The 8,967-nt window shown below is 45.7% G+C and overlaps 1 pseudogene; it reads left to right on the top strand.

The window, feature by feature from the left end:
* Positions 1–3,327: 3,327 nt before the first annotated feature.
* Positions 3,328–6,020, top strand: LOC107321475 (annotated as a pseudogene).
* Positions 6,021–8,967: the final 2,947 nt, after the last annotated feature.

Below are 8,967 nucleotides of genomic sequence, written 5' to 3'. Positions count from 1 at the left end.
CTCTTTTCTTTTTCTATGTTGTTTTCTTCTCCTTTTTCTTTTCTTTTCCTTTTCCCTTTCCATATACTTTTTTTTTCTTTTTCCTTTCCCTTTTCCTTTTTCTATTTCTCTTCTTTTTTTTTTTTTTAATTTTCTCTTTCTCTCTTTTATTTTTTCATGCTTTAAAAAAAGCATGAATTCTGAAAGATGTTCATTAATGTCAGTAAAAGTGAAAAAAAGAGTTGAAGACAAAGATAGAAATCAATAAGAACGTGTTAACCCGTCTCAAAGTGTGAAATACTCATGAGTCCTGTTCAGTTTTAAGTTGATACATCCCAACTCCCTGGATGATTTATCCCAGGGAGATTAATGGAATTTGCTCCACTCCTCAAAAGTCTGTTGTCAAATCCTTCACCGTGATTCTATCTATCCCATCCTATCTGTGTCTAACTCATTTCTTGTGCAAATACTCCCTATGAAACATAAACCTCAATAGAAGCAGCTTGGACATGGCATGCAGTTGATCACTGTGTCTGACTGTTCATTCAATTGCATCACCTTTCCTTCTGTTTGTTGGACGTAAATAAAGAGAACTCTTTCTTCTTCCATGTGCAGCTGGTTCTCTGTGGAAAGCCAGTGGGAGTTGGTACAAAGGAGGTTTAATACTGAGCGGGTGACTGCAGAGGAGAAGAGTGATGTGAGGAAAAGTGATGCAAGTCCCATGAGGCCAATGTGAATAGAAGTGAAGTGGGGAGGTTGAGGAGGAACTTTGTCCACACAGAAAGAGAATAGAACTCATTGGGGACAACCTGGATTGGCATCAGTTGCAAAATGCTTCTTTTACTTCTTGTATAAAACAATCCATAAATAAATAGAAAATAAATGCTGTTTTGATTCTTGCTCTTTATGCACTCTCCATTTTGCTGAACAAGTTCTGAAAACCTGAAGAAGAGAACAGGAAGGCACAAGGCACAGGAGGCTCTTTAGGTTAGAATGGGCCCCAGGGCGTATTTGCTGCTAAGTCCGTCAACCTCCAGAGAAGTTTGCACAAAGAACTCAGCAAGACAAAGTCAGAAGCAACAGTGAAGTTTCTTGGAGTATTAATGGGCCCACTGAGGGCCATTAGCAAGCAAGCTTCCCAAGGGACTTGTTAGAGCAGATAATTGGAAGCCATGACTACAGGCAGGAAGAGGCACTGGCATGGTGGCTATGATGCTAAGAAAATCTTCCTTTGTCTTAAGAAGCAAACAGGACAAGCCCTGATTCCCAGACCCTTGGCAGGGAGATCCTGTCTCTCATGTTGGCTCAGGGCCCTTCCTGGGGCAGTGGGATGGAGGTCTGTATGATGTTAAATGAAAGACATGGGGACAGAGATCCCAGGCTCTGCATTGGGTGCAATGATACTGTCAAGTTCATGTCCCATGTGTGCCCTGTGTCTCATCGCAGGATGTGGGATGTGAGAAGGGCTCTGTCTAAACAGGCAGTCAATCACAGTGAAATTCTGAACTTCAGATCTCCCAGTTCCAGTGCCCTCCTGTGCACACACAGCCATCATTTGATTTCCATTATGTTCTGCATTGCCCAGAAGTGCACCTAGTTCTCCGGGTGAGGCTGGAGCTGTGGAGAGAAGAGAGGGACAATCCTTTCCCTCACCCAGTTGGCAATAAATTCCCTGATGCGCTCCAGGGGACCGTTAGCTTTCCTGGCTGCCTGGGCACACTGCTGACTCACATTCAATTAGATTTTGACCAGAACCCCCAGTCCTTTTCAGTCAGAACTCTCTCCAGTGTCCCGTATACATTCTGTGTTTATGTCCAGGGTTGCCCCTACCCAGTTGCACAATCAGGCACTTGTTCTTGTTAGACGTTATTCACTTGGTGCTTAGTACCAACTGGCACCATCTTCTCTCTGCAAGTCCTCTCCACCCTCAGTGGAGGCAGCAGCACCTCCTCATCTGGTATCATCAGCGAACATCAGCAAAAAGTCTTGCATGCAAGTCATCCGCAAAAACATGGAAGAGAAGTGGCCCTATAATGGAGCCCTGGGGAACCCTGATAGTGACCATCTACCAGGCTGATGGAACCCATTGACTGTAATCCTTTGGGGCTGACCTACTGGCCAACAGCTCACCCACCACATTCTGTTTCTGTCTAGCCGTATGCAGGACATTCTGTCCAGAAGGGTGCTGTGAGAAATAGTCTTAAAAGCTCTACTAAAATTCTCAAGTATAACATCAACTGTCAACTCCTGGTCAACCAATTCACTAACATTGTCATAAAAAGACCTATAGTTAAACAGGACCTTCCCCTCGGGAACTTGTGTTGGCTGTGACCAATGACACAATTGTCCTTCAGGTGATTTTCAATCACTCCCACCATCACTTTCTCCATAATTTTACCAGGCACTGGAGTGAGACTGACAGGTTCATAATTGCCCCTGTCATCTTTCTTGCTCTTCCTTACAATGAGACAACATTTGCCAGCTTCTCTTCAACTTGTATGACCATGGATTTATTTAGATGCCATTGAAATGAGAGCCCAGAGAATACTAAGGTGTCATCATTGCAAGAACATAGATGTGCCATAGCTTTGCAGTGTATTGAACTCTGGAGTATGCCACAGATGGAGCATAGAAAAAGATTGGTCTCTTCTGTTGGTAAGCAGAATAACACTGTGTGATACATGGAGACTGTGTCTCTGCTCTGCTATGCTCTGCTCACAGGGGAAAGGTGCAGGGCATTGCTCTCATATCAGTGCTCATATTTAAGGTGTGGGGTCAAAGTGGAGAGACAGGGCTCTTTTCAGCAGTGTGTGGAGACAAGACAAGGGGAAATGGAACAGAAACTGGAGCATAGGAAGTTCTGCACAAATGTGTGCAAGAACATCTTTACAGTGAGGGTGATGGAGCCCTGGAACATACTGCCCAAGGGGTTGGGGAGTCTCCTTCTCTGGAGATATTCAAGACCCGCCTGGACGCCCACCTGTGTGCCTACCTGGTGTTCCCCAGGGGTCTGTGCTGGGGCCAGTTCTCTTTAGTACCTTTATTGATGACCTGGATGAGGGCATTGAGTGTATCCTATGGAGGTTTGCAAATTACACCAAATTGGCTGGAAGTGTGGATGTGCCTGAATTTAGCAAGGCTCTGCTGAGGGATCTGGAAAGGCTGGAGAACTGGGCTGAAGCCAATGGGATGAGGTTCACCAAGACCAAATGACACGTCCTGAACTTTTGGACCTGGAATGGACTGCCCAGGGGGGTGGTAGATTCACTGACCCTGGAGGCATTCAAGGAATCATTGGATGTTGTGTTGAGGGACATGGTTTAGTGGGAGCTATTGGTGATAGGTGAACAGCTGGACTGGATGATCTTTTAGGTCTTTTCCAACCTTGGTGATTCTATGATTCTATGATATCCTGTCCTTGTATGAGTGCCCTCTTTGAGCAAACACTCTCTGGGAGGACTCAGCACATGTCTGGAATTAGTCACTGACCACTAGAAATCTGGTGTTTAATTCAACAGATTTTAATGTACTGTCATGATGCTGTTGTCTTTCAGGAGCTGTTGGCCATGAGGACCCCGGGACACCACAGGGGAGATGAGTGGGAAGGATAAAAAATGACATCATCTGTTACTGAGCTGGGCTGGGCTTCTGGGACACAGGGAGCTCATAAAAGTGGAAAGTGTTGTAGTTGTAGTGCTCAGCTGTGCCCAGGAGCAGCTCTTGTGCACAGCACAGCAGGGCTGGGGCTTGAGCAGCAGTTCACATGAGGATAGAAGAAAGGGAGAGAGAGCTTACAGTGTTTGTACAGTGTGAGCCTGCTGTGAGCTGACTGCAGGAGCACTGATAACAGATCAACAGAATGGTAAGTGTCTTGCAGTAGGCAATGCAGCTGCTTTTCCTGGAGGGATCACCAAATTTGGGACATCCCATAGCAGATCTGGCTGCAGGCACCGCATGTTTCTTTACTATGGAAAAGCCTTCTGCTCCAGCTGAGGGCTTCTGTACTGCAGTGTCAGAGCACAGCCCTGAGGGCTGCGTGTCCCAGCACGGCTGCAGGCTGTGCAGCCAGGGCTGCAGGCGGGTGCCCAGGGCTGTCCTGCAGAGCAGGGTCCCTGCTGTGCCCCAGGTGCTGTGTGCCGGGTATGGGACTCTGCCACCTGCCCGGCTCAGCACTCAGCCTGCCCGTGGAGCTGCCCAGGGTGCTGTGGGGAGTCGTGTGGGGGGAAGGAGCCCTCCGGCAGGGCTTGTGCTGCCATAGCTGCTGCCTGGGGCTGGGGGATCACAGATCCACTGCACAACTGAACGTTTCTAAGGATACTTTGCAAGCGGTGAAACAAGGCAGGGATTTTCCATTAGCTATTCTGAGGGAAGGAAAGAGGACTGGCAGTAGATATCTAAAAGGGGCTGTCAAATTCGAACACAGCTCTGAGTCTCCCAAATATTTCTGCAATTCTTTTGTTGTTTTCCGAACAGTATCATAGAAAGTAATTTCAGCCTCTCCTTCCTAATAGGATAAAACCACTTTCAATTCTCTTGGTTTCCTGCAGGTATTAATAGTTCACTTATCCTGCAAACAGGCTGATTTCTATAAGAGAAGTTGAAGTACATAGAGGCTAGGAGCCGGGGTCTCAAAGAGCAGTTGGAGTAAAGAGGAAAATATCTAGGAGGCCGGGATATGATTAGGAAATGAGAAGAAAGTAATATCTCCCTAAGCTTCAAGTTCTGGAGTTAAATGAACTTTTCCCAAAGGTAAATGAAATGATCTACAGTACAGCAGAAATCAGAAAGGAGGACTTTTATAGTATAGCAGGAGGAAAGTCTCAGAGAGTCGTCAGGACTTGTCATTATCTTCTGCACTCTGAACAGGACTCCAAGCCCAACAACAGCAGATGCCCAACAGCAGCTCCATCAGCGAGTTCCTCCTGCTGCCGTTGGCAGACACGCGGCAGCTGCAGCTCCTGCACTTCTGGCTCTTGCTGGGCATCTACCTGGCTGCCCTCCTGGGCAACGGCCTCATCAGCACAGCCGTAGCCTGCGACCGCCGCCTGCACACCCCATGTACTTCTTCCTCCTCAACCTGGCCCTCCTTGACCTGGGCTGCATCTCACCACTCTCCCCAAAGCCATGGCCAATGCCCTCTGGGACACCAGGGCCATCTCCTACACAGGATGTGCTGCACAGCTCTTTTTCTTCTCTCTTCGTCTCAGCAGAGTTGTCCTTCTCACCATCATGTCCTATGACCGCTACGTTGCCATCTGCAAGCCCCTGCACTACGGGACCTTGATGGACAGCAGAGCTTGTGCCACCATGGCAGCAGCTGCCTGGGGCACTGGTGTTCTCATTCCCTGCTGCACACTGCCAGTACGTTTTCACTGCCTCTCTGCCAAGGCAATGTTGTCAACCAGTTTTTCTGTGAAATCCCCCAGATCCTCAAGCTCTCCTGCTCAGCCTCCTATCTCAGGGAAATTGTGTTTCTCTTTTTTGGTGTCAGTTTAGGCTTTGGTTGCTTTGTTTTCATAGTTGTGTCCTATGTGCAGATCTTCCTTGCCGTGTTGAGGATGCCGTCTGAGCAGGGACGGCACAAAGCCTTCTCCACGTGCCTCCCTCACCTGGCTGTGGTCTCCCTATTTGTCAGCACTGGCTTTTATGCCTACCTAAAGCCCCCGTTGATTTCCTCCCCACTCCTGGATCTAACAATGGCACTTCTGTATGCAGTGGTTCCTCCAACACTGAACCCTATTATCTACAGCATGAGGAACAGGGGAGATCAAGCAGGCTCTCAGCAAACTGTTGCAATACGCACTATTCCAGCTTCATTAAAATGCACAACTTCCTCACATGATTCCCTGTGATGGTTCTTTATAGTTTATTATTGTTTGTATTTTTGCAATTTATTTCACTTTTTCTTTCCAATACTCTTTCCGTTTTCTCACTCTAAATGCTCATGCAAACATGAAACCAGATTCCCTGAATTGTTTAAAATCTTCATAAAAATCTTTTAAAATAAACTTTTCCTTTGCTCTTCTTTCTTCCTTCCTTGTCTAGGTGTCACGGGTTACTTAGATTTACCTATGCCCGTGACAGGGGAAGCCACCCCACGGCCTCCCCCCTGGGGCCCGGAAAGGAGGGGAAAAGGGGAGTGGGATAAAACAGCGACAATCTAAGGAGGAAAAACTTATTTTACTAAATATGATATTGAAATACAAGATAACAAATATAATATAATTAAGGCTAACAAATCGAACGAAACAGAGAGAGAGAGAGTCTCCGAAAACCGAGAGGCCTACTGTGAACTCTAGGCGACACGGCTGGAACGCTTCCCACTCTCCGAGAAAGTTCGAGAGAAGAAGGAGGCACTCCAGCGTGGGAACGAGAATTATATAGAGTCCTGGTCCCGTGACTTATTGTTACTCTGTTGTTCTCTGGATATGTAGTCTTCTTCTGTGGACTGCACATTCAACAGAAGTATCCATACTTGACATGATGTTATGATGTGGAATACTGATAGCAAAATTACAAAATTACAAAACCATGACCATTCCCACCCTTATTCTACATTATTACATCATGGTTAATATATACATAATATACACGTATGTAAAATTGTGATAGCTAAATAGTAGAATTGCATGTAACATAACTAAATGTACAACTATAATAACTAAAATACACTACACATGCAAACATATATATATATACATAGATACATAAAATTATTGACTGCACTCCCTAGCATCAAAATTCCTTGTGGCACACATTGAACATCCCCATCCTTCTGCATTACCCACCAAGTGCACCCAGGTCCTCGGGCAAAGACAGTTCCACGGATAGGTTTGCACTTTCCAGAAGCTGGAAGGACCCAACAGCTTTTTCCCAACATGTTCTTTACATGTATAACAGGGATCTTATCTCCTTCTACAAGTGTGTAGGGGGCTAGATTGACTAGGACCAATCACGATTGACAGATCCTCTAGTATTCACCAACCAAGTGGCTTCTGCCAGATTCTTTCTCCCAGTGCTTAAATGTTCCACCACCCATTGCTTTTCAACATAGTTTTCAAACAACCCCATTATATCGTTCAATTTTACCAGAAGCTGGTGCATGGTAAGGGGAATATGATAAATCCACTCAAGGCATGATCTTTGGCCCAAGTATTTATAAGAGAATTTTGAATGTGTCCCATTATCAGAATTCAAATTCTTTTCCTGGGGTGTAGATGCCAAAAATTCTGATCCTATACCACATCTTGTAAAAGTACCAGGCAGGTGTCTCCATCTATATTCCACCTTATTAGGCTATATACTCTGCACAATTCCACAACACAATATGGTGTTAATAGTTGACCAATTCTTGAAGAAGATAAATTGCTTTCAATCCCTTAAACAGAGCAACTGGGATGAAGAGTGGATTTCATAGCTGGCTATGGCGCCGGTGTGGGGAGAAAGTCAGGAGCTACGTAGCTTTGCTTCTAAGGGAGAAGAAATCCCTTTGTTTTTCTACACAAAAGTTAGATAGCAAGTGCTGAGAATGTGCAGCAGCCCTTAAGTGTGACAATTTTTCTGGTATTTCAAGGTCACGTTCTCCGTGAGCAGCTACGGAAAGAATAGCACTCCCACACACTCCCGTAACGAAGCTCTTAAGAGCAAAGAGAGAGTAGTTCTAAAAGCTAAAAAGCTCTATGCCCGCATTCTCCCACCAAAAAATCTGTCAGGTTACTTAGATTTTACCTATTGCCCGTGACAGGGGGAAGCCACCCCACGCCCCCCCCTGGGGCCCGGAAAGGAGGGGAAAAGGGGAGTGGGATTAAAACAGCGACAATCTAAGGAGGAAAAACTTATTTCTAAATATGATATCGAAATACAAGATAACACAATATAATATATTAAGGCTAACAATTCGAACGAACCAGAGAGAGAGAGAGTCTCCGAAAACCGAGAGGCCTACTGTGAACTCTAGGCGACACGGCTGGAACGCTTCCCACTCTCCGAGAAGTTCGAGAGAAGAAGGAGGGCACTCCAGCGTGGGAACGAGATTATATAGAGTCCTGGTCCCGTGACTTATTGTTACTCCTGTTGTTCTCTGGATATGTAGTCTCTTCTGTGGACTGCACATTCAACAGAAGTATCCATTATTGACATGATGTTATGATGTGGGAATACTGATAGCAAAATTACAAAATTACAAAACCATGACACTAGGTTGGGGGAGGTACAGGCCACAGACTGCAGCACAATGTGCTCTTTTCAATCCTGATCTGTTTTCTCTGCCACAGTGCTCTCAAGTCCTCACATTTGTGCAGTCCTGAAGTTTTGCATGTCTCACAACAGTCCTGTTGTCTCTACAGCAGCATTCAGGGACAGCAATCAGTAGCCAGCAATATGAAATGGCTGTATCAGGTGCTGTCTCTTTGCTGGCACTGTCATGGAGTTATCTAGATCAGTCTGCATCCATGACAGGGGGGGCAGTAGACCGTGGGCCACTTGGCCTTAAAGAAAATGGGAAGGGAAAAGGAAAAGGAGATGGGAAGCTGGGCTCAAGGAAACAAACAGAGCGCAGCAACGACCGAAGGAGGAAACCTTGTTTTACTAACTACGATATGTAGTATTCCAATAGGAAAAATTACAAAACCAAGGCATTCCACCCTTATTCAACATCACTATATCATGCTTAGAAAACATATCTGTATTGCACATAAACAGTAATTAAAATGCATTAAACACGAAGGTATTTTACACATGGAATTACTGACTGGCACTCCCCCACTCAAATTCCTTTGGGTACACATTGAACATCCCCATCTTTCTGCATCAGCCCACTAAGTGAATCCAGGTCCCTGGCAAAGACAGTTCCATGAACAGGTTTTGCACTTTCCAGAGGCGGAAGCTCCAAACAGCTTTTCCCAATGCATGCTCTTGTACTATGTACAACAGGGACCGTTATCTCTTCTACCCCAGTATCGTAGGGAGCTGATTGGGTAGGACATCACG

This window comes from Coturnix japonica, chromosome 15, assembly GCF_001577835.2.
Source record: "Coturnix japonica isolate 7356 chromosome 15, Coturnix japonica 2.1, whole genome shotgun sequence".
In the NCBI taxonomy this organism is placed as follows: Eukaryota; Metazoa; Chordata; class Aves; order Galliformes; family Phasianidae; genus Coturnix; species Coturnix japonica.
Note: the sequence above shows the minus strand (reverse complement) of the source record. Positions and strands in the feature narration are given on the sequence as shown.